General features: G+C 32.9%; 1 long non-coding RNA gene across 1 annotated transcript in view; it reads left to right on the forward strand.

Moving 5' to 3' along the window:
* Positions 1 to 23,857, forward strand: part of LOC142332602 (uncharacterized) — a 116,935-nt gene extending 93,078 nt beyond the window's left edge. Inside the window, exons 2-3 of the long non-coding RNA XR_012758350.1 lie at positions 21,338 to 21,419; positions 23,720 to 23,857. This is a non-coding gene — a long non-coding RNA (uncharacterized LOC142332602). The remainder of the gene's footprint in view (positions 1 to 21,337; positions 21,420 to 23,719) is intronic.
* The last annotated feature ends 1,587 nt before the right edge of the window (positions 23,858 to 25,444 follow it).

Raw genomic sequence — 25,444 nt, forward strand, 5'->3', positions numbered from 1 at the left:
TTGAAGTTTTTCTTAACTAAAGGTGGAAATACTTTTTTATCCTCTCCTTAGCACCGGTGAAATCAACCTCTGCCTTCCGGCATGTCGAAAGGGATTTTTTTAATAGTTTTGATTATTTATTTCAATTTAAAATTTTTGAAGTCGATAATGAATTAACGGTTAGTATATATATATATATATATATATATACTAACTATATATATATATATATATACTAACTATATATATATATATATATAGCACACAACGAAATTTCATTATCAGCAGCCGGACACAAATATCTATATAATAAATAAAAATTAAATTAAAAACTATAGCCCAATAACATAAAAACATAGAATGAATTGAAAACGCCTGTGATGTGTGCTAAAAGCGAAATAAAACCATAATGAGATGTTATATTAATAATCCAAATTCAAAACAATAAATTTACCATGCGCCAAATGGTATAAATAACAGAAACATATTATTTTAAAAAACTCAAATATTTGAATAAAAACGGACGGCTCTAAGAAATCAAAAAAAAAAAAAATAATAAGATAACATAGTCTCATTATTTCCTAAGATATTTCTGATTTAGGCCAAAATTTAAATTTTCGATGCAACGCCACGTAACAGACACAGTCCACAAGTATGTAGTGTTTCGTCATCTGGCAGTTGCAGCGAACGCAAATGGGTACATCAGTTTAAGTCATCCGATATCCATGAGTGAACCTAGTGTAACCTATTCGAAAACGGCAAATAATAACCTCCTTACGAGGGTTATTCCTTCACGAAGAGTTCCATGGTGATACAGTGGTTATTATCGATGGTGGCATTCTATTCACTCTCCACTCATTTCGAACTACATTTCAGAAAACAAAATAGATCATTCGAAACAATGAGATAAGTGAAAGGAGACTGCAAACAAGATTCTTTGGCCCCACTATCAGCGCGCTCATTGCCTGAAATTCTAATGAGAATGGGAATCCAACAGAAGCTCACACTTGTATTACGCTGAGTCATTTCATAAATGACAGACTGCATATCACAGACAACAGGGTGTGTATGGAGCACATATAACTAATGGCTTGCAAGACACTCATGGAATCTGAACAGATATGTACGTGTAGGAATGTTGGGCTATGCATATTTAAGGCCTTATTAATAGCATACAGCTCCGCAACGAAAACACTGACGATGCTGGGAAGGCCAAACATGTATGCTCTATTGTCAACCACAAAAGCACAACCAACAAAATTAACGTTTTTAAAGCCATCCGTATAAACTTTGATATCAGGAGTCACGCTATTTTGATTTTATAATTCATCATTTTAAAAGAAAAGAATTTAATAAATATACTTTTTTTTCGGCCTTCATTGGACCACTGTAGTCATTTATTCTGGTGTTTGATTTGTTTCTTAACTTTGGAATTTTTAAGTTTTCTTGATTCCGAATACTTTCTCATCTTATTAGATCTTTCTGTCCCCGAAAAACCCCTCTTGATTACTCGTGAATTGTTTATCTTTTTTTTTTTTTACAATAAATATTTTAATCTTTTAAAAGGTTTATGTTAAAAAAATAATAAATTAAGTACTGTGTGAAATACTCTATATAATTTTTAACAAATTCAAGAAACAAGAACAAAAATATTACTTTTCAAATTAAAAAACGTTTACGTATATTTTCAAAAATTGAAAACTTAAATTTTCATACCATGTACAAATTAAAAAAAAAATTAATTTTTTAAGAAGTAAAATTGAAAAAAATTACTCGTAATAGGTTAAAATCGTATTAAAATAATAAATAAATACACAAGCCACATTTCTTTATAGCTCTTCGTATGTTAGACGAAGAAGTAAAAACACTTATTACATGCAAACAATCAATTATTTTTTAAAAAATATATTTTTTCTTCTTTACATACACGTTTATATTAAATTAGAGAAAAGAGAATAATAAATATCACATCAAACAAAACACGCAACACAATAGTTAATTGGCTTCTAATTTTAAGCTGATAAAATTTATTTTTTAATAGATATATGATGCAAATGTATAAATATAAAGCACGCGATAAAACAGCGTTAAAAATTGAATAATTTCATATTAGTTGTTAAATTAAACGTTTCTACACATAATTAATTAATAATAAAAAAAATACGACTTCAGAAAAAAAAACTGCCTTAAAGATTAAAGAAAATTATTCTTCCTGCATTTGTAATTTAAAAAGATTTTGCTAAATAAAAAAGCTGATAACAGTTGTAGGACGTTCCCGTCACGTGGCCAAAGCCGCGATCCGGGGAAGTCCTACAACTGTGGGTTGTTTCTGATGCACGGTTTACACACACACACACACACACACACACACACACACACACACACACACACACACACACACACACACACACACACACACACACACACACACACACACACACACACACACACACACACACACACACGCACACACACACACACACACACACACACACACACTCACTCACACGCGTTTCTTTCCATCCGTTTTTTTGGTTTTTTTTTGGGTTCCTTAGGTGACAAAACGTTAAGATCCGGTGAAAACCGCATATAATCAAATGGGACCAATTACAATACATTCCTTCTAGAGCTACGGCAATATCTAGACTGGAAAGTACAAATAAAAAAAACTTTAGTAGTCTATTTGTTACAAACTTCAAAAAAGTAAAATTTAAAGAAAAAAATCGAAAAAAATTGTATACATGTTCTACTTACAGTGTAAGTGCACCCTAAGAAAGAATTTTTGAAATTCCGAATTTAAAGGGTTAAATTAAGGTAAAAATGGAATTTTCTTTTTTTTTTTTTAATTTTTCAGTAACAAATAATAAATATCAGCTTGATATCTGGTATGTCTAAACTTCATGTAATATCTAAAAAAAAAAATTTCTAGATTTTTGAAATTTCGAGTTTACTCGTTAATATGAATTTTATTTTTTCTTTGAAACCTGGATATTTTTTTTTAATTTCTCGGAAGAAACGATGATATCAACTTCATTTTTGATGTGTGTAATTTTAATGTAAATATCTAAAAAAAAAAATTTCTAGATATTTCAAAATTCAACATTGAAAGCGGTGAAGTAAAGTAAATAATCTATAACCGCCATTAAATAAATAATGACCCCTCCCCCGATAAACGAAAGACACAGCAACAAGGGTCATTCGTCCAGGCTCTGCGATTAGAAGGGAGATAATAAACTCCCGTTATCCTTGCGTTCTGTTCCGAAAAGTAAAAAAAATTGAGCAATGATTGCAAATTTTCCTCATTTCCGACTATACTAAATGAGATATTCAGTAGATTTAGGTTAGCAAGTACTCTTCAGCCCACCGGGTTGGTCTAGTGGTGAACGCGTCTTCCGAAATCAGCTGATTTGGAAGTCGAGAGTTCCAGCGTTCAAATCCTTGTAAAGCCAGTTATTTTTACACGGATTTGAATACTAGATCGTGGATACCGGTGTTCTTTGGTGGTTGGGTTTTTCAATTAACCAAACATCTCAGGAATGGTCGAACTGAGACTATACAAGACTACATTTCATTTACACTCATACATATCATCCTCATTCATCCTCTGAAGAATTATCTAAACGGTAGTTACCGGAGGCTAAACAGGAGAAAAAAAAAGCAAGTACTCTTCAAACAGGTATATAGAAACCATTTTCGGGCTTTTTGAATTTTGATTTTTTTAAGGGGGACGACGGCGTACGTTGCTGCAGCTCGACAACACAAGCCACTGTTACTGTATGTGCGACGCGACTGGCTGCACCTACTTTAGGTTAAATGACTAAAAAACATAAAAAAAATTTAACCGCGGCGGGAAACGCAAGTAACCATATAGAGCGGGTGAAACCGCAACGACGATACTAGTGAGTGTGTGTGTGTGTGTGTGTGTGTGTGTGTGTGTGTGTGTGTGTGTGTGTGTGTGTGTGTGTGTTTGAGATAGAGAGAGAGTGTGAAAGAGAGCTTGTGCTGTCGCATATCTGTTTGTGCGCGCGCGCGTGTGTATACGTAAATATTAAAATCAATTAAACACTTTAACAATTTGAGTGGCACGTGAGTCCAACGTGGATTCACAGAGTTACAGATCTAATGGCCGCGTGAGTCGAATGTGTCACCACATGTTAGGGTTAGTTATATGGCCGTGTAACTCCGCTTTGGTTTCATAGTTCCTATTAAAACACATGGCAAGTGAAAGAGCATGGCCAGTATGTCATGAAACTGTTATTGGCCTGTTGATAGCGAGTCCACACTGGTGTCACATGGCTATTACTGTATGATAAATGTAATGAAATAATGCAGAATATCAGTACTACAATATGATGTTATTTTTATTGACAAAAGAAACTGCAGAAAATCTGCTTGAAAATAAAATATAGATAATAAAATTTCAACTAGAGAATAAAAAAAAATTAACTTTTCAGACAAAATATTTACGTATACCAAAAAAACAGTCCAAACAAAAGTGTGAAATATCTTTTCTGACAAAAGATATCGGTAAATATGAAACGCATAATGACTCGTAATGAATAACAGTATACAGTAAAAATGATTTTTTGTCAGTCTGAATAGCCTTTTGAGTGGTGGGAATTTTTATAAAACGTAAGCGAGTTGAACTAATCTGTGATTTATGACACGGGTTTTTCATCATATTTTTCCCAATTTTCAACCAATTTGCTTGAAAGTATTATTTTTAAAATCAGCAAACTATTTTTCATAAAGACAAAGTAAAAAAAAAAAAAATCGCTAATGAAAAACGCGGTAGAAATGCGCAAAAAAATTCTGCAATCAAATTATCGTAATTTTTGTACTGTTTCAATTTTTTTGTTGTTACAGGCATAAAAAATATCCAATCATAACTGGTTTTTTTTTGTCATAATCTGTTAAATCTCTTTGATATATTGTAATTTTTTGAAATTTTTTTCACAAGAGGGTAGCATAAGACTATGAAGGGAGGCAATCAGATACCAACATATTTTCGCGGAGCGCTAATCAACCGCGGATCATTGTGATGGGAAAAGGTTTTAACTGTTACTGGCCGCGTGAAGCCAATGCGTCACCACACAAAAAAACAATCGCTAAAAACGTATTTTTTACTCAAATGAGTGACAGTTATTACTAATACATTTTTTTGTGATACTGAATGAAATTATATGAGAAACGAAAACTGGCCATTAAAATCGTTTTACTTTCTGTATAGGTGGCACTCAAAGTGTTTGATAAAGGTATAAAAGGTATAAACGTATAATGAAGAAGATATCTAGAGTACAACAAAGTTTAGCATCAGATCTTGTAAATCCAACTTAAATGAAGATTTAATATTAATGCAGTGTACGCATTTACATAAAATGACAGCTAATTTTACATGGAACAAAATGTACTCGCCCGGTCGTATTGATCAACCGTATAAAACATTCATCATGTTCTATATTAATACAAGCTATTCTAACACTGAATTTAAATACAATCCTTATTTAAAACCGAAGAAACCGAAAACCTTTCAGGACATGTTGTACAGGTGAAAATAATGATAAAGGTTTCTTATAAACATAGATCTGAAAACCCTTTGTTTTCGAGTTTAGCAAAAGATTTTGCCCGGATTTCAGCTCTTTTAATAAAAAGGAGCCCTACTATAATTTTTGGACCCAATTAAGGATTAAAGTTGATGTCTATGTAATTTAAGCTGAAAAATAGGATAAAACAGGTTTCAAAACTGCAACTCCAGGAGTTTTTATGATATCCGATGTAAAACAAATTTTTGTGTTGAAAAACAATCATTTTTTAGATTTGTAGTACAATCGCTAGACTTTGTTAAATGTCTAATAAATACGGAAGATTTAGTAACAAAACTTGTACAGAATTTAATTCTGAGAAAATCAATGTAAAGACAGCCAATAAAAGTATAAAAAAATTCAGTTTTTATTGGAAAACTCAGTTTTTATAAAAGTAAAAAAATCAGTTTTTTATTGGAGCAAAACAGATAGAAAATCGTATTATTTCTTTACTTAAACATTTAAAGCATTAATTTTAAACATTCTTTGGTATTTCAGCGTTTACGAATGGAAGGATTATTTTCAACGTATTCGTTTTCTGTCAAGTAAATCATCATGTGTGTGATTCAGGATATTCAGCCTAGGCATTTTTACAAGGAAAATATAATTAAAGTAACAAAATATAAAAAATCGATTCAAAAAAAACCCCGAAGAATAAAAATTCTGGTTTGTCAAAAAACAAAGTGGGGCGCATCTTATGAAAAGAAAATCTATCCTTTCCGCCTGCACAAGGTTTAAAATTTGTTTCCAACATATTACCCCCATTGGTTAAACTTAATCATTGGCTTATAAACAACGCTGATAAGGTAAATTCAATTTTAATTACTGATGAAGCCACTTTTATGAGAAACGGAGTTTTCAGTTATAAAAATAGTCATTTATGTGGCAAAGACAATCCACATGGTACTGCGGAAACTAGTTTTTTAAAATAGATTTTACATTAATGTTTGGTATGGCATTATTTATGAAAAATTTTTGGGATCATTTGTTTTCAATGAAAATCTTACTCTAGATGCATACGTTCATTTCTTAAAAAATAATTTACCGACTTCTTTGGAGGATATACCTTTACAAACTAGATTGTAAATGATTTTCCAGCACGATAATGGAACGCCACATATTTCTTTAGTAGGTAGACATCACTTAAATGATAATTTCTTATACTGGATTGGACGCGGTGGACCGATAAATTAGTCACCTTCTTTTTTCTGTTTTAACCTCCGGTAACTACCGTTCAGATAATAAAGGGTGTCCCATATAAAACGCAACCCATCAATCACTCATTCATGAAATTTCAAAAGTCAAGCTTACTCCCCTACTCGTTACTGAAATGGACTCGTCCAACATCTGAACATCGCGGCGACGCAGTAGAACACTACCGATAGTAACAACAATGCAATCATAACGTTCAGTGTATTGCTAGAGATAAGATGGTGTTTTCGCTAGATGAACGTGTTCTCATTGTTGAGTCGTACTTCAGTATGAAATCAGCGGTTGCAGTGCAAGATTTGTTTCGCCATAAGTACCCAGATAAACCAGCTGCTAACAAAACATCAGTATTAAGGTTAGTCGCAAAATTTAGAGAGACTGATTCTGTTAATAACAAGGAACACAATAGATCTCCGACGGTGTTGAATACAGATACAATCACTGAAATCAATGACCGATTACTCGCCTCGCCAAATAAATCGATCAGACATTTGTCTGCTGAAATTAATTTGTCTAAATCAACTGTTCATCGGGCGACCAAACGATTACAATTACGACCTTATCGCATTCAAACGGTTCATCGACTTCTTGAGCCCGACAAAGAAAAACGGCTACAATATTGTCAACGGTTCCGTCAATTTCTGCGTGAGGGAATTAATGTTATGGATTCGTTATTTTTCACAGATGAAGCACGGTTTCATTTGGATGGCTACGTAAACAGCCAAAACAGTAGAATTTGGAGCGCTGATAATCCTCACGTTTACACAAAAAACAATTACACCCGCAGAAGTTGGGCGTGTGGTGCGCGATATCGCGGAAGAAAATAATCGGTCCTATTTTTTTCGAGTACACTATTAATGCAGAACGATATCAGGATATTTTATTTCAGTTCATCGCACTCTTGGAAGAGGAAGACAGACTAGACACTGCTGGCTACAACATGACGGTGCGACATCGCACTACGCCGGTTCAACTTCTGATTTTGTTGAGGAATTCTTTGGTAATCGTGTTATCGGTCGAGGCTTGTGGCCACCAAGATCTCCAGATTTGACAGCGGCGGATTTTTTTCTACGGGGTTACCTCAAAGAAAAAGCCTACGGCAACAAACCACGAACACTTGAACGATTGAAAGTCAATATTGAATAAGCTGTATTAAATATCCAGCCACATACTTTGAAAAAAATTTGCAAGAAACGCTGTAAAAAAAAATTGAAGCTTGTATTCAAGAAGATGGCGGCCACTTCCAACATTTACTCTAAATGTAAGGTAATGGATGGTAATAATAAAAATTACATTTACATTTACACATGCCTTTTTATTATTTCAATACCTACCAATATAACGTTGGGTTGCGTTTTATATGGGACACCCTGTACTTCAGAGGATGATATGTATGAGTGTAAATGAAGTGTACATTCTCAGTTCGACCATTCCTGAGATGTGTGGTTAATTGAAACCCAACCACTAACGAACACCGGTATCCAAGATCTAGTATTCAAATCCGTGTGAAAATAACTGGCTTTACTAGGACTTGAACGCTGGAACTCTCGACTTCCTAATCAGCTCATTTTGGAAGACGGGTTCACCACTAGAACAGCCTGGTGGGTTGATAAATTAGTCACCACGATCGTCTAACTTAACGCCACTAGATTAGTTTATTTTGCAAACGATAGTATACCAATAAAAAGTTAATACTAAAGAAGAATTACTCATTAAAACAAGAAATTCAATTGAGTTTATAAGAAACAATCCTGAGTTGATACGGAATGCCACCGGAAATATTTTTCGCCGGGCAGAGTGCTGTGTACATTATGAAGGAGGGAATTTCGAACAATTAGTGTAACTGAGGTTTGTTATTCTGTTACCAATTATGATTATATGTATTATATTTTTTTGTTTTGCTCCATTAAGAATAATGTTTATTAGGAACAGAAAAAATAATATGATTTTCTATCCATTTTTTGTCTTGTTTGCTTCAATAAACACCGATTTTCATAAGTTTTTATTTACTTTTTATTGGCTGTATTTACAATAATTTTTTTCAAAATATGACTCTACCAGGTTTTTTTATTAAATCTTTCGCTATTAGTTTTTTAAGAAAACTATTTTACTATAACCTAAAAAAACTTGCTTTTTGACACCTAATTTTGTATTTCACGTCGAATATCTTAAAAACTATTAGATTTACAGTTCTGGAACCTCTTTTATTCTATTTCTCAGCTCAAATTACATAAGATTCCACCGACTGTACTCCTTAATTTGGGTCCCAAAAACTAAACTAAGACTTTTTTTTTTATTAGAAGAGCTAAAATCCGGGCGAAATCTTTCGCTAGACGTAACTCGAAAAGAAAGCGTTTACAAACGTATGTTTAAGTGAAGTTTTTCATTATTTTTACCAGTAGAACAAGAACTGAAATTTTATCCATTTCTTTGTAGAACATACGGTACATAAATCCCGGCTAGATTATTTGTAGATTTTACATTATCTCCCAGATCTTTGATATGGCTATGAATCATATACAACACCGAAAGTACAAATCATTTATCAAATTTGATGGTATTTAGATCCTGGAAAACTTAATAAAAGTGTAAAACTGAAATAAACTTAATACACTTGTAAAACTGAAATCATCTGTATTTCTATGTGTTTGGATATGCTTATATAGAAACACAAGAAAAAAAACGGAAACCACATCATTTTTAATTTTCTCTACTAAACCTCACATGAAATTCTTGTTATTCTTAATGATGGATAATCTTAATTTTTATAACACTTATAACATGGTCTAAAACCGTTACGGTTATCAGAATGTTTGCTTGTATGTACTAATGCTTGTTTTAAATATTAGAACCGTTGAACCAGTATAAATAATTATAAATATGGGATTTTTCCTTTTTAATCACCAACAAAATGGTGAAACAGAATGTGTATAGATTTCCTAATTCCTATGAATTTTATTTTTAATAAAACTGGATTCAGGATGGTCAAAATGGATATTTCCGTTGAAATCTGAAAACCGAAATTTTTCGCGATTACAACACTTCCTTGTACGATACAAGTAAAAATAAAAATAAAAATTGAATTTTTCATTCGTTTTATTATAAAACGAATGAAAACGAAGGATTCAAATTTGGCGTAAAAATTAACTAACAAATTTTATGAAAACTATTTTCGATTTTTTTTTAAAACCATTTTTTATAGGGTACAATAATAAAAAGAGATCTCAAATTTCAAAATCTATATTCTAAAGATGCTGGAAATTAAAAAAAAAAATTAATTATACGTTGATTTGCAGATATAGAATGCATTTATGAACTCAAAAGGAAAAGCTTTTGTGTAAAAAAAGGCTGAAAACAAAGTTGTAATACTTTCCTGGCCAATGCCAGGAAAGTATTACAACTGGTTACATATTTTCATATAGTGAAAAAATAATTATACGTGAAAATATTTATCTAAGATTACTTTTTTGGGATGGGGGTTATTTATGATGAAGTTATATCGTAAAAGGATCTCGGTCATTTGCGTCCGCCTGAAAAACTTTTCTAGTTCTATTTAATTATACCAGGCCAACTCCGTGCCTCGTAGGAAACTGTACCTTGCTATTCCAAAAAAAATATTATACTAAAAAGAATACATACTAATGTTTTTTTTTCATCTAATCATTTGTGGTTTTAATATCCCAATGAAAGGCAAAAACATATTTCATACTTATTAGTGATCATCAGCTGTAGATATCCTCTGAAAGAAGCTAAAGTATATGTTTTGTCTAGCCACTTAAAATAGTTCTGATAATTTTCTGTGCAGTTGTTTTTTTTTGCTGCAGTTTGTCCACTTAAATATAATAATCTTGTCAATATTTTTTTTATATTTTTACTTGTACCGTACAAGGAAGTGTTGTAATCGCGAAAAATTTCGGTTTTCAGATTTCAACGGAAATATCCATTTTGACCATCCCTGAATCCAGTTAGGCTAGTTTCAGCGTGACGTCTGTACGTACTTATGTATGTATCTCACATAACTCAAAAACTATTAGCCGTAAAATGTTGAAATTTTGGATTTAGGACTGTTGTAACATCTAGTTGTGCACCTCCCTTTTTGATTGCAATCGACTGAACCAAAAATATCTAAAAAAGCCCAAAATCCGAAAAAAATGGTTTTTGGACGTTTTCTTAACTGCAGTAATAAGCCCTCATTGAAAGCTTTTCAACGCTATTTTTATTGGTTCCAGAATTATAGCCAAATAAAAATTTAAAGTTAAGTTAAATTATAATTGTTGTTGCCTAATTTAATTTAAACTTGTAATATTAAATGCTACATTTAATTGTACTTCAAACGTAAAAAACGTGTCTTCGTCACTGAGTTTTTCTGTTTTACGTTGGATAACATGGAGAGTACGGAACATACAACTCTGTTTATTCGATTTTTCAGGTCAAACATATAAAAAACCACCAAGTTTACTCCTTATATAAGTTACTAAAAATTTCATTATGACCTCATTTAATCGAGGAAACTAAATCCAAGCGAAATGCTTCGCTAGCCGTAACACTACCGCGTTACAAAGCGTTTTCGATGTGTATCTCTATGAACTTTTTCCTAATTTCAATATCTAGAATCATTTCCCAAATTATTTTCCTTTCCTACTGAATCACTCTGTATAAGAACATATAATATAAAATATTTGTAAATGCGCGCACGATCTGTTAAATTAACGCAGATAAAATCCAGCTTGTAAAAAAAAACAGCAGTTTATACTGTATTGGTATTTTTTTTATTCCGAATAATGTATACGCTAAAAAAAACATACGTCATTGTGAATTGTTTATTCTTTCACCGTTCTCATCGGAACCAACCGTTGAACCGTTGGTTCAACGGTTGTGTTTGAAAACGTACTCAAAATCAATTTATGTAGCTTAAGTTCTATAGCAGCAATTCCTGTATTTACGTAAATCAATTCACAAATTCAAAGCACGATTACTGGAGACTTTGTGTTGTTATAGATGAATTCAAACTTTTACACGTATATGTACATGTATATATACTGAGACACACGGATAACAAATACATGCGCAAATATCTGTTAGGTTACATATCGATCATATGCAAATTAAGTTCAAACATAATTTCGGATAAAGCAAATTTATACTAACATCCACATACTCATGTTTGTAAGTAAAAATGTAATATAATTAAAACATTGATATTGTTTTAAAATTTTTAGATTTTGCGTAAGAAGAATGAATACATATCATCAAATAGTAATATTAAAATTTAATGTTATCATAAAAAAAAGGTCTTTTTTTTGGAAGAATTATACCTTACGAACTACCTGATGGAAAAATATTGAGTTTCTACTGTTTTACATTTTATTTATACTTTCCCGTTTAGATAGTGCTATAGCAGAGCTATAGTTCTAGAAGGGAAAATGTTGTAATCGGTCAAATTTTGGGAATATGCGATTTTCACCACATCTTGACGTTTAAACACCTAAGAAATCCAAAGAAACGAAAAAACCGGATAGAAATTTTCCGGATGCGCGCGCATCCGAATATTATAACAAGAAGGGTTATGTAACTTAAATTTTAAAACATAACTGTAATCCTTACATTTTTGTATGATAGTGAGGATGGGTTTATAATAACAGAAAGAAGAAAAATCCCTTTCGGCACGCCGGAAGGTGAAGGTAAATTTCACCGGTGATAAGTAGGGGATAAAAACGATTTCTACTTTAAAGTTAAGAAAAACTTCAAATTTACTCAATACGACAATGGTTGCATGTGAAAAAAGTTTCACATGTTTAGCATACGACAAGACCCATCTTCTTACAATTCCAGAAATATTTTGGTTATTCTTTGCCGTAAGGGTTGGTCATTACAAAAAATATTCAAGACAAAAGTTTTTAGGTAGTGTTAGAGGACTAGCAACCACTTTAAACCGATTCGATACTGTACCTATTAAGGGAGGTATTATTTTTTTGTCTTCAAAATCCCATTGTTTCCAACCCCTGGGCCAATGGTTAGTGATATCAGAAAACTTTACTTAAATACGTTTTAGGTGCTTATCCAATGAATAGTAGGCACTATTTTATTTAATAAGAAATTTATAGCGATATTTGGGTTTTTTCGAAAAAGCCTCCCCCCCCATTTCCAACCTCATGATTCGATTTTGGTGGTTAACAAACTCGACCAAGATTTTGGGACGAGTTATTTTTAAGGAACAATTTGAAGTGATTGACGGACAATTACGGCAGTTATCGTGTCCACAAGAAAGTGAAATATATATAAACTTTTGAGCTGACGTTAGTTTTGGGATCTGGGGGATGTGAAACGCGAAGACATGTCGAAATTTTCCGCAAGTCGAATCATAGTACCGATTATAATAGGTAGCTTTCTTATTAAATTTACCTAAAAGCAAATACGCTGCCGAGTTGAGATTTTTCTTACTTCAGAAGCCTCTCTCTAGGAGTTTAAAGGCTGCACAAAATAGAAATGTTTAAAGACACCATCCATCAGGTGAAGCAATTATTTGAGAAGGATATTAGAGACTACGTTTGTTAACCTGAATTTATATTCTATTTGGAAAAGAGAATTAATCGGCAGAGGAATAGATTGGCACCAGATCAGTTCAACGTGACTATCCGTTATGGGAAAAGAAAAAAAAAAGTTTAAAATTTTAAGAAAAACTTTCCTGCAGTCGGGTTTAATATGCCGATCATTAATATAGAAATTTTTTTCGTAATAAAATACGATTTTTTTTTATAGAGTTATATACAGGGTTATCATAAAAGAATGGTGAGGTTTCAGTAATTCATTGGAAGATTGTAGAGAAATTTCTACATGTTATATTAGTATCCCTGAAAGCCTCCAACCCCAAAAGTTTGTTTATTAGCAGTTGTAACCACAACGTCAGTTCTTGTATTCTTGTTGCAGTGAGTTATTATGTTCTCGGATAAAGACAAAGCAAAGTGTGTTTTATCGATTGCAGAATTAAAATCCGTAATTTTAGTTCAACGTGCGTTTTGACGTGAATTCGGAAGAGATCCACCACACAAAAATAACATGACACGTTGGTTCAAACAATTCGAAGAAACCGGATCGGTTAGGAAACAAAAATCAACCGGCAGACCAAGTGTACCGGACGAAACTGTTGAACTAATTAGACAATCGGCAGTTAGAAGTCCTGGGAAGTCCATCCCCCGTCGAAGCGTCGAATTAGGTATTCCAAAATCAACAGTTCACAAAGTTTTACATAAAAAACTGAAATTACACGCTTATAAAATACAGATACTGCAGGAATTGAAACCCGATGATGGTGTAAAACGTTCGCTGTTGAAATGTCGGACAGAATAAGTGAAAACGAATCATTTTTAGACGATATAATTTTTACAGACGAAGCTACATTCCACGTGAATGGATGCGTTAACAGACACAATTCACGAATATGGGGCTCTTGAAAACCCACACGCAATTATTGAGAAACAACGCGATTCGCCTAAAGTTAATGTTTGATGTAGTGTGATGAAAAATCGTGTAATAGAGCTGCTGAAAAAACAATTAATGGAGTTTTGTATCTTGAATTGTTAACCGATTATTGCTTTCCTCAGGCGGATGAACTCAAAAACATTCATCGACTTCATTTCCAACAAGATGGTGCTCCCCGTACTTCAATGCGTCGGTCACGGACGTTTTGAACGAAAAATATGGAGATCGATGGATAGGCCGGCAAGGACCCATACTTTGGCCTCCAAGGAGTCCAGATCTGACACCTTGCTATTGTTTCTTGCGGGAGTACATCAAAAGGGTTGTTTATACACAAAAATTCGCGACCTAAACCGCTTAAAAAACAGGCTTAATGAAGCAATGACAACCATTAACGAAGAAATGTTAAATAATGTTTGGAGAGAAGTTGAGTATCGTTTGGACATTTTTCGAGCGACTAAAGGCGCTCATATTGAAATTTATTAATTACGTAAAAAAATGTTTGAGACGACAAATTTGAATAATAAAAAACATATACTGTAAGTAATTCTGTTTTAATTTAAACCATGTTCAAAACAACACCATTCTTTTATGATAACCCTGTATTTTTAACAACTCTAATTAGCATATGTATAATTTCATGAAACTAATTCAATTAACAACCGAATAAAAAAGGGTATGAAGTACAAAAAGATCATTAAAACTGCCGAAAATTTTAGTACTATTTAGCGGATATCAAAAAAATGAAAACTTTCTTAATCTTTTTTTTTGCTTAAATTCAAGCCTTCATTTTTCTTAAAAATTAAGGATCCATTTTTCTTAAAAAAGGATCGATCTGAATTGTTTTGAAGAGTAGATTTCATTTGTGTTCCGATTTTATGTTTATTCTACATCGAGTATTTAAAGGAAAAATTAAGTTGCGTTATAAGATTTAAAAAAAATTTTGATTTATTTTTTTTTGTCGAAATCATTTAATATTGAATTTTTGTACCATAATTTTATATTATAAATGACAGCATAGCATTAATATTATAGTATTGAAATTTAATAATCTATAATAATTATGGTGAATAATTATCCAAATAAACTGTTTACAAAACGTTTTTTTTAAAATCTAAACGAAAAATAAAATTTCGGATACGTAGAGGAAACAAAAAAAAAGAAACGAAAGTTTTTTTTTGTCTTCAGTCATTTGACTGGTTTGATGCAGCTCTCCAAGATTCCCTATCTAGTGCTAGTCGTTTCATTTTAGTATACCCTCTACATCCTACATCCCTAACAATTTGTTTTACATATTCCAAACGTGGCCTGCCTACACAATTTTTTCCTTCTACCTATCCTTCCAATATTAAAGCGACTATTCCTGGATGCCTTAGTATGTGGCCTATAAGTCTGTCTCTTCTTTTAACTATATTTTTCCAAATGCTTCTTTCTTCATCTATTTGCCGCAATACCTCTTCATTTGTCACTTTATTAACCCGTCTGATTTTTAACATTCTCCTATAGCACCGCATTTCAAAAGCTTCTAATCTTTTCTTCTCAGATACTCCGATCGTCCAAGTTTCACTTCCATATAGAGCGACACTCCAAACATACACTTTCAAAAATCTTTTCCTGACATTTAAATTAATTTTTGATGTAAACAAACTATATTTCTTACTGAAGGCTCGTTTCGCTTGTGCTATTCGGCATTTTATATCGCTCCTGCTTCGTCCATCTTTAGTAATTCTACTTCCCAAATAACAAAATTCTTCTACCTCCATAATCTTTTCTCCTCCTATTTTCACATTCAGTGGTCCATCTTTGTTATTTCTAGTACATTTCATTACTTTTGTTTTGTTCTTGTTTATTTTCATGCGATAGTTCTTGCGTAGGACTTCATCTATGCCGTTCATTGTTTCTTCTAAATCCTTTTTACTCTCGGCTAGAATTACTATATCATCAGCAAATCGTAGCATCTTTACCTTTTCACCTTGTACTGTTACTCCGAATCTAAATTGTTCTTTAACATCATTAACTGCTAGTTCCATGTAAAGATTAAAAAGTAACGGAGATAGGGAACATCCTTGTCGGACTCCCTTGCTTATTACGGCTTCTTTCTTATGTTCTTCAATTTTTACTGTTGCTGTTTGGTTCCTGTACATGTTAGCAATTGTTCTTCTATCTCTGTATTTGAACCCTAATTTTTTTTAAATGCTGAACAATTTATTCCAGTCTACGTTATCGAATGCCTTTTCTAGGTCTATAAACGCCAAGTATGTTGGTTTGTTTTTCTTTAATCTTCCTTCTACTATTAATCTGAGGCCTAAAATTGAAACGAAAGTAAAGGAACAATATAAATATAGAATATTAAAAAAATCGGATGTATCTCACTGTTGCATGAAACTGGTATAAAAATTAGTTTATTAGTACTGCGATTTTATAAAATGTATTTAAAAAAATAATTACATTGTTAGGAAAATTACTTTATCAATATTGACGCAGAAACTTTAACGTTGAACAACGGAACCAATATTTAATTGCATTTTTCAATTTTAAATTTATTAAAAAAAATTTTTTTTTGAAAGCTCTTAATCATAACAACGCTAGGTAGTATCTTCTTTTAAATTTTATTTTTGATAGAGATATTTAATTGATTGGTTTAGGATTCACGCTCCCTCTATCTTTTTTGAGATAAATTTCATCTGTCAAAGCTATATAAGAGTTGTACATTAAGTTTCAGCGAGCAACGTAACAACAGAATAAAATAATTTGTACGTTTTTAAAGCAAATATAAATTTTTTATTGTGATTACCTTCGACAAAAGTTGATTGTATTTTTTTACCCTTTTTCTAAAACCCGTCCTGGAAATAGTCAATTTATTTCGTGAGAATTGTTTATTTGTCAGTTAATATTTATTTAGTTCTAATTTCCCTTCTATCTGAAGTAGTTATATACAGAATGGCGCAGAGAAACGGGAAAATTTTTAAATAATTAGAAAAAATGAAGTAAAATTACGAATAGTATATATCGCATTTACAGGAATAATACAGAGTGATTTTTTAATCCTGTTACCCAATTGTTAATGACTGGTAATTTTTTTCTAAGAAAGGGAAATTTTGTTTTGTGACTCGAAGTTGGTAGCGCTACTCAACCGGTATAGATACGGCAGTGTGAGTTGATTCTCCATAAGCTGTGTAAACTTGTTCCGTTTCCGGTCGTGTTACGAACAGAATGTCTTTTACCATACAACAACGAGTTTTCATTTTTGAACAATAATTTGCTACGAAATCGTACGCGAGTGTAAAAGAATCATTTCAAATTAAATTTTTTGGTGTTCCTCCGCCAGAAAAAATGTCAATTTCTAGGCTAGCAAACCGATTTCGAGAGACAGGTAGTGTTTGCGGACGGACAGGGGTCCGTTCTCGGACCCATACTCTAGAATGTTTTCTATGATGGAATATTCAGGTTTCCTTATCCGGAAGGAGTAAGGATTGTCGGCTATGCAGATGACGTTGCGGTACTGGTGGAAGATAGGAAAGTGGACCGTCTTGAAATTAAGGCAAATCAGGCCTTACAATTATTAGACGAATGGTTAGATAACAACCAACTCCAAGTAGCCCCAGCTAAGTCAAAATGCATTTTGCTCTCTGGTAGGAGAAGGGTCAGAGGAATAAATATAGAAATAAGGAGGGGAAATTATTCGTGAAGTCAGTAACGTAAAATACTTGGGCGTATTCATTGATAAGAGTCTAAAGTACGGTTATCACATAGATATGATTTGTCAAAAGACAAATTGCCCCTACAATTAAGGCTCTAAGAGGTCTATTTAATAACCACTGTGCACCGAAACTGGTGGTCAGAAGGTTGATCACAACGGCAATGATGTCATCTATCTTATACGCGGCACCAGTCTGGGGCACTGCAATGAATGTACAACGCAATAAACGCAAACTTAGAAGCGTGCACAGAGTAGCACTAATACGAGTTGTCTCAGGATGTAGAACAATTTCTTACGATGCGTTATGTGTCTTAGCTGAAACGCCTCCCATTGAATTACAGATAAAAGGCCGAAGCATGAGGGCGGCAGGTGTGCCAAGAGCCGAGGTAGAAGACACAGTCGTTAGCAACTGGCAAACCGCATGGTCATCCGCTCAAACAGGAGAGTGGACAAGGAGACTTATTCCCAATCTGAAAGAGCGGTTGGGTAGGGAGAAAGGCGCACTAAATTTCCACACCACTCAGTTGATGACAGGACATGGATCGTTCGGCAAATACCTTAATAGAATCGGGAAAAGGCAGACGTCAAGGTGTCCGTAGTGTCAGGAAGAAGACGACGCGGAAAACACCGTATTCAACTGCTACAGATGGGAGGGTTTCAGACATGAAATAAGGCATAATAACCTGACACCTGAAAACCTGGTTAGCCGGCTAATGCAATCCAATAACAACTGGGATTGGTTTTCCAATTTTGCGAGCACCGTCCTCAAATCTAAACAGGAAGAGGAGAGGCATCACAGACGATAGGCGCGAAGATAGGGCAGGGAGGACAGTCCAACCCCGGAGGGCCCGTATGCTTAGGTATGTGGGTTCCGGTGATGGGGTGGGAACTCCTGGGGTTGCCTGAAAGGGATAAAGAAAAGACCGAGTCCCGGCCGGCGGTGTCGGTTCCTGGGGGCGCTTCGATGCTTGCTGGGGCTGGCGCCGCCGGTTTGAGGCAGGCATAAAAGAGTAAAGAACGAGACCCGGTTCTCTGGGTGTGGGGGGGGGGACGGCATAGCCGGACCTTCCCTTACGTGCGGAGGATTGGAGGCGGGCAGCAGTAAGAAAAGATCCGGAACCGGGGGGCTGATCTGCCGTGCCGGACGTACAGCCGGTGGGTGGGGAGGCCCCCTTAGAGTCACAAGGACACACATCCCTGGGCCGTGTATACTTGAGTGGATGTCCGGCCCAGGGATGTAGAGGGGGGGGGAAAGGTAGTGTTTGCGACAGAAAACGTAGCGGTCGACCAACTCGCTTGACAGATGACTTTTTAGAGAATGTGAAAACAAGATTGCTCAATTCTCCACGGAAAAGTTTACGAAAACTTTCCACGCAAGTCGGTTTGTCATATTCGAGTGTTCAGAAAGCCGCTAAAAAATTGAAATTGTATACGTATCGCGTACGATTAGTCCAAGAGCTTCAGCCTCCAGATTTAAACAAGCGACTGTAATATTGCCGTTGGTTTAGGTCTCTTGTAAACGATAACGGAATCGAATTTTTAAACAGTGTTCTTTAGCGATGAAGCTTAGATCTATCTCGATGATTATGTGTACAGTCAAAATTGTCGAATTTGGTCGGTTGAAAATCCTAACGCTTTACAAGACAAATCTTTGCATCCTGAAAAAATTGGTGTGTGGTGTGCGATATCTCGTAATCGTGTAGTCGGACCCGTATTTTCGAACAGGCAGTAAAAGTATACAGGAATACTGTGCGCCAATTTGTGTTCCTCCTGGAACCTCAAGAACGGTATTGCTGATTTTTAGCAAGACGCCGCTACATGTCACATGTCTTGAGAAACCGTGGATTTTCTGCAAGAGTTCTTTGATGATCGAATAATAAGCAAGGGCTTATGGACTCCAAGGTCCCCAGACCTCACATCTCTTGACTACTTTTTGTGGAGCTATATTAAATCCGAGGCCTTCAAAAACAATCCTCACACTATTGATGAACTTATTACAGTCAATATTACAGACTTAATCACGAATATTTTCAATGCAACTCTTAAAAAGGTTTCTGCTAATATGCTGAAAAGAGTCCGTGCGTATATAACCGCAAGGGGTGGACATTTTTAGCATATTCTTTAACAATTACGTAAGTAATAGCTTTTTATTAAATCTCTTTTGTAAGTAACAAATACATTTTTTTATTCCACCTAAATTTTCCTTTCTTAAATTATATTTAAAATTGGGTAACAGGACTAAAAAATCACTCTGTACAATAGTTATGATTATTCATTGTTTAATAAATGAAATTTGGCCAGTAAGAGTTTTGCAACAAATTTTTCTATTTTTTGCATAGTACGCTTAAACATAGTTTATCTATTATTGCACATCTATTGTCTATTACATTTATTTAACATGTATTTTTTTGTAAATTAAATTCTATATTAATACAGATTTTGATAACAGAAATGTAATGTCTTACCTTTTTTGATATCAGTATCGTTTTGTTAAAAACAGATTTATTTATATTACAAAAATATAAATAAATATATTTTATTTATATTTTTTGAGCGGAAGAAATGATATCTGTGAGACTCTTACCGTACGGTTTGTAATTTCATTGTAATTTTTTGGATAAATTATTTAGAAATTATACTAACTATAAATATTGTAATTTTCTATAAAACATCAATTTGTTATTATCGTAATATATGTAAAAAGAAATTCATTTGATAATAAAATTAAAGGTAGACAACTATTTTTATATATTTAACAAAGGTTTGATGGTTTAGGAATATTAAATTTACGAATCAATATCGACTTGTTCAGAACTAAATTTAAGGATGATTTCCACCTCACATACTGAAATTAAAAATTATTTTTCCAATTATAATTCTTATATAACCTTTAACTTTTCAATCTGTGTAATGGTACCGTACTACAAATCAAAGCTCTGCGTAAAAATATCATTTAAGCTATAATTCTTACTGGGCTAGCGACAGAAGAAATTGCATTTATCCCTAGAATCCCGATGATCCCTACAGATCTATTGTTTCAATTTAAACGTCTACAATTCCCTAACAGAGTTTCTTTTGCTATTACTATTCGCAAGTCCAAAATCTCAATCGTGTTGATCGCCGTTTATTTCTTTCATGGCCAGTTATACGTTGTATTTTATAGAACTAGAAATCCTAAAAATCAAATAATCTTGATACCAACTGTTAACAAAACAAGAAATATAATTTACCCAGAAATTTTATATTTTTCTTAATTTATTATGTTTAATGAAATTTTTTTTACTGAAAAATTGTTATTCATCCAAATTAATCTATTTTATCCGGTAAGTTGTGAATAATGATCTCTTTGACAGCAATAGCCCACACATAGTTACTAAAAAATTATTTCCAGATTTTGAAGATCTACATGCATATAGCATCACGACGAAGGCCTTAAAACTTAATACAAGTGACGTAGATAAGTAAGACAGAAAGTAAGTAAAGAATAAGTATAATAAATTCACCTTAATTTTAAAAATTAAAAAGATTTCAATAAAAAATCAGTATACGTGTAATTAAAGATAATTTATCTTACTAATAAGAGTAAATACGTACGGCAAAGATAACTTATACAGAGTTATCGTAAAAGAATGGTGCGATTTTGAACATGGTTTAAATTAAAACAGAATTACTTACAGTTTATGTTTTTTATTTTTCAAATTTGTCGTCTCAATCATTTTTTTACATAAATAATAAATTTCAATATGTGCGCCCTTAGTCGCTCGACAAATGTACAAACGATACTCAACTTCTCTCCAAACATTAGTTAACATTTCTTCGTTAATGGTTGTCATTGCTTCATTAATCCTGTTTTTTAATTGGTTTAGGTCGCAAATTTTTTGTGCATAAACAATGCTTTTGATGTATCCCCACAAGAAAAAATCGCAAGGTGTCAGGTCTGGACTCCTTGGAGGCCAAAGTATGGGTCCTTGCCGGCCTATCCATCAATCTCCAAATTTTTCGTTCAAACCGTCCGTAACCAATGCGGGGGAGCACCATCTTGTTGGAAATGAAGTCGATGAATGTTTTCGAGTTCATCCGGCTGAGGAAAGCAATAATCGGTTAACATATCAAGATACACAACTCCATTAATTGTTTTCTCAGCAAAGAAGAAAGGCCCTATTACACGATTTTTCATCACACCACACCAAACATTAACTTTAGGCGAATCGCGTTGTTTCTCAATAATTGCGTGTGGGTTTTCAGAGCCAATTCGTGAATTATGTCTGTTAACGCATCCAATCACATGGAATGTAGCTTAGTCTGTAAAAATTATATCATCTAAAAATGATTCGTTTTCACTTATTCTGTCCGACATTTCAACAGCGAAGTTGTAAAGTTTTACACCATCATCGGGTTTCAATTCCTGCAGTATCTGTATTTTATAAGCGTATAATTTCATTTTTTTATGTAAAACTTTGTGAACTGTTGATTTTGGAATACCTAATTCGACGCTTCGACGTGGGATGGACTTCCCAGGACTTCTAATAGCCGATTATCTAATTAGCTCAACCGTTTCGTCTGGTACACTTGATCTGCCGGTTGATTTCTGTTTCTTAACCGATCCGGTTTCTTCGAATCGTTTGAACCGACGTGTTACGTTATTTTTGTGTGGTGGTTATCTTCCCAATTCACGTCGAAACGCACGTTGAACTAAAATTACGGATTTTAATTCGGCCATCAATAAAACACACTTTGCTTTGTCTTTATCCGAAAACATAGTAACTCGCTAAACTCACCGCAACAACAATACAAGAAATGACTTTGTGATTACAACTGCTGATAAACAACCTTTTGGGTTGGAGGCTATCCTCCAACCAAAATAACATCTAGAAATTTCACTACAACCTTCCTAGGAGTTACTGAAACCGCACCATTTTTTTATGATAACCTGTATTTACGGATTACATTTTATAAAATATATATTATACAAATAACATAGTTCGTAAAACATTTTATAATAAAAGGACAATAACGATGAAGAAATTCCTGCTTTAAATAATTAAAATCTTTATGGAAAATGTTCTTTTTATCTATTTATAGAATATTTGAAAGCCATATTAAAAATGATTGGAATTTGAATTTTTAAATTCTTTGTACCCTGTAAATTAAAATGAAAATAAATGTATTTATTTAAATTACGGTGTTGTGTTAATCCTTAGAATTCCCTCTTCTAAAGGATTATATCCAATCCAGTGTACGGGACTTATAAATCATTAATAAGTAAAAATAATATCGATAGTTTTAGTGCAAAATAAACTAATATAGTTAAGTGAATTCAATTATTTTATATCTTATAAAATTTAAAAGAATTATTATTGAAGCTAAGAGGCACGGTACATTAAGTGCAATTTTTGTAATTAGACCAAAAATAGAATTCAGTGTTACTTTGCTAGTTGGCGCAATCTCATCAGCTAACTTCAATGTATAGTCACGAAATAACAAAGCAGTATATTATAATAAAGTGTAACAAAACGTATGTACCAACAAGGTTACTGTAAAGAAATATAACATTCCCTATCTCTCTTATAAATTCACTCTTTCTTTCTCTAATTCCTTCCTCAACCCTTTTCTTTTTTTTTCTTCTTTTTTTTATACTTTTGAACTTTCACGTCACATTTTTCCCTAATAAATTCTTTCCATCTTTGTCTCTTTTCTCGACGTAATTTATTTTATTTTTTTTTTTTTATTCTTTAAAAGTTAATGTGTTAATTTTTTTTTATTTTTCCAACAGTTAATGGCGCCGTTACAAATTTTTTATATGTTTTAAAATATATACAAATGTGTAAAAAAGGATTCTATTGATTAAAATAAAATATTTTTAAAATTATTGAAATTTAAAAAATAAATAAAAAAAAAAAAACAAAAACGCTCAAAAATCTCAAATAATTTTACATTATAGTTAATTAAAAAAAAAAAAAGTTAATTAATTTTATAAACAAATTTATAAATGAAATGAAATGAAGTTATAAATAAAATATTGATTTATTGTAAAAAATATAAATTATTCTTTAGAAAATCCAAATAGACACAACATGACCTTGATATGAAAAATTAATAAAGCACGATTGACTGTTTGACCAGAACATGAATAGGAGACCGACTTTATGACTCTAAAGGCACTTCGACCACTAATTTTACTTTATTTATCTGTACAGTATATCTTATATGTAATCACCGGACAGGACAGTAAACAGAATATTCGAAACTTCCAGGAAGTACGTCACCTGCTAAGCTTCAAGAAGAAAAACACATAGTCGAAAGGTCAAAAGGTCTACAGTTATCCCGGTTTTCAAAACAGGTGATTAGGGAGAGGCGGAAAACTACCGACTGATATCTTTGGTTCCTATCCTATCCAAAATAATAAAACGAGTCACAAAAAAAGATTAATTAATTTTCTCTGTACAAGTAAGAATAAATTTGAATTCATAAAGGATAAAAATGCTAAAATGGTACAAAGTGAAATTAAAAGTAAAAGTAAATCTAAGCGAAAGTAAATCTACAATTGAATTTGGAACGAAATGTCGAGCAGGCACTTAGAAATCTCACTTAATAAGTGAGGAAATAGTAAAAAAAAGAATAATTACAATTATGAATTTCAAAAGCAATTTCAATCCATCTCTTGTAAAATATTCAATTTCATAAAACTGAATATTTTACCCGTAAAGAATCTACGTATACAAAGTATTTTTCAATAATTGTAAAGATAAAAAAATAAATGTGTAAAATACAAGAAGTATGGATGTAGAACATACCAAATCCCTGCTGTATTTAAAGAACGGTTTCGAAAATAATTTATCTATTTAGGACCTAAAATCTATAACATGTTAGACAATAGTATAAACGTATTGAAAACTATTTAACGACGTATACAGCAGAATAAATATAGGGAAAAAATTCTCAGTTTTGCTTTTAGATATACAAAAAGTATTTCATACAGTTAATCACAAAATCCTCCAAGCTAAACTACGGAGACAGTAAGCCCCGTTATCCTCGTTTGGATCTTATCTATCAAATCGTTTACAATGTGTCAGAATGAGTGACAATTTAAGTGATTGGGTTGTAGTATCGTATGTGGCACTCCACAGGGTGCTGTCCTCTCCTTTGTTCTGTTTTTAATATTCATTAGTAACTTGCGTAATAAAAATTTTAGAGGGAAAAATTTCTTCTTTGCTTATCGTAGATATTCTTTAAAGAATATCTACGATAAGTGGGAAGTTATATCTACGATAAGTGGGAAAATACAGAGCGTTTCATAATGTTCTTCGGAGTTTCGAGAATTCATTAACAAAAACCTATTTCACTCATAAGAATAAAACAAGTACTGTACGAAAGAGTACTTCAAATAGTTTTTTCCACATATACTAGGCAGTTAGTAAACCATTTGCTCGCTAGGCGTCAACAGTAGAGAAAATGGCTGCTACGGTAAGCGAGAAGTCGTTTTGCGTGTTAGAATTTC

The sequence above is a fragment of the Lycorma delicatula genome, chromosome 11 (assembly GCF_047948215.1).
Source record: "Lycorma delicatula isolate Av1 chromosome 11, ASM4794821v1, whole genome shotgun sequence".
Taxonomy (NCBI): domain Eukaryota; kingdom Metazoa; phylum Arthropoda; class Insecta; order Hemiptera; family Fulgoridae; genus Lycorma; species Lycorma delicatula.